The sequence below is a fragment of the Apodemus sylvaticus genome, chromosome 3 (assembly GCF_947179515.1).
Source record: "Apodemus sylvaticus chromosome 3, mApoSyl1.1, whole genome shotgun sequence".
Taxonomy (NCBI): domain Eukaryota; kingdom Metazoa; phylum Chordata; class Mammalia; order Rodentia; family Muridae; genus Apodemus; species Apodemus sylvaticus.
Genome location: NC_067474.1, coordinates 75,151,350 through 75,153,496, shown reverse-complemented (window position 1 = coordinate 75,153,496; position 2,147 = coordinate 75,151,350). Strand labels below are relative to the sequence as shown.

The 2,147-nt window shown below is 40.4% G+C and overlaps 1 pseudogene; it reads right to left on the bottom strand.

Annotated features, from left to right (window-relative positions):
• Window positions 1-930: 930 nt before the first annotated feature.
• LOC127679931 (high mobility group protein B1-like) lies at window positions 931-1,551 on the bottom strand (annotated as a pseudogene).
• Window positions 1,552-2,147: the final 596 nt, after the last annotated feature.

Below are 2,147 nucleotides of genomic sequence, written 5' to 3'. Positions count from 1 at the left end.
GGCTTTTTTTTTTTTTAACCTTGCTGGTCTTTTGCATGTATATTACTTGTGTATGAATTCCTTGTGCTCTTTCTTGGACTCTGTCTCTTTCTTTTGTTTTGCTTGTTTTTTATTGTTTTTGTCTGTTTTATCATTATTTGTATGATTTTATTTGCCTGTTTGTTTTCTTAAGAGAAAAAAGGCTTTGAGTTGAAAGAGTGAGGAAGAAGAACAGATCTGTAAGATGAGAGAGGGAAAACCATTAGAAAGATGTATTTATGAAAATAACTTTATTTTCAATTAAAATTAATTTTTAAAAACAATCAAAATGTGAAGCTACTGACAAATACATCCAGTATCAAGCCCTGACCTTCACTCACATCCATACACATGTAAACACATGCATGTATACTGCACATATACAAAGTTGCTATGAATCCTTTTTTAATAAAAAAAAATTGTATTTACTTAGAAGCATTCAGAATGTCAACAAAATAGCCACATTTTTTTTTGCAATTACAGAGTGGTATTCAGTTAACAGAACAACAAATATCTTTGTATAAGTTGCATCAGAGACAACTGAAGATGAAAAAAATAAAACCCAAAAATAAAGCCAAAAGAAAAAAAAAGAACAAAAAACAAACCACTGTCCTGAAATATATCACTAATTTGTGCTGTGCACCAACAAGAACCTGCTTTAAATTCCCATGACAATTTACAACCACCAGACTGTACCAGGCAAGGTTAGTGGCTATTGAAAATACCACCAGGACAGGGCTACCTAAAGACACATTCGATAGTGTGTTAACTATACAAAAAAAGACACTGTACAGTTTAAAAACAAGTCTTACACAGCCTTACACGTCAATTTTTTTTTCTTTGAAAGGAGTGAATTGTATACAGGAGGGTTAAATGCTTAATAGACAAGAAAAAAACTGCACTAGAACCAACTTATTCATCATCATCTTCGTCTTCCTCTTCCTCCTCTTCCTCATCCTCTTCATCCTCCTCATCTCCCTCTTCCTGCTTTTTCTAGCTCTTTTTAGCCTTGACCACCCCCTTTTTTCTCTGCATCAGATTTTCCTTTAGCTCTGTAGGCACCTATATCCTTCTCGTACTTCTCCTTCAGCTTGGCAGCCTTCTTCTCATAGGGCTGCTTGTCATCCGCTGCAGTGTTGTCCCACACCTCTACTAGTTTCTTTGCAACATCACCAATGGATAAACCAGGATATTTGCCTTTGATTTGGGGGCGGTCCTCAGAACAGAACAAGAAGGCCAAAGGAGGCCTCTTGGGTGCATTGGGGTCCATGAACTTCTTTTTGGTGCCCCCCTTTGGGGGGATATAGGTTTTCATTTCTCTTTCATAACGAGCCTTGTCAGCCTTTGCCATATCTTCAAACTTCCCCTTTTCTTTAGCAGACATGGTCTTCCATCTCTCTGATCACTTCTTGGAGAACTCTGAGAAGTTGACAGAAGCTCTGGGTGCTTCTTCTTGTGCTCCCTGCAGGTTTGCACAAAGAATGCATATGAGGACATTTTGCCTCTCAGCTTCTTAAGATCTCCTCTGCCCATGTTTGGTTGGTTTTCCTTCACAAGGCACAGAGTCGCCCAGTGCCTGTCCAGCTCTCGCTTGCCCCAGCGCTGTCTCTGTGGAGCTCAGTGTACTCATTACTATGAATCTTAGCACTAAGGTATCCCACCACTGACCACTGGCAAGGGGACAGGAACTGGGAATTTCCTCCGGCAAGAGTTTGAGAAAAGGGATCAAGAGAGGATACTTAGCTCCAGAATGTCTCCTCATTAGAAGCCATCGCTTCAACCTGACACCGTTCAAACTGAAAAGACAGCAATTTCTAGGCCGACCCTTCCAAGATTCATCTGAACTCTGAATAATGGGGATTTGACCTGCTCCTGGGGAACCTCTTTCGTTTTACAGTGTGCCAGTGTCAAGAGGAGATGTGTTCGCTCCCTTATTACTCTCAATCCATGTTGACACACAGTCACAGTGCACACACAGAGGACGACAGGGTTGTATTGATAGTTCTCAGCATAAGCCATGTGGGAATGGGGTAAAGGGGTGGAAACAAGAGACCCAGACAAGGAATCGAATTACTAAACTTATAGAAGTTAGGCCAGATGAAAAAATGTAATAGCTACAGCCCCCAGAC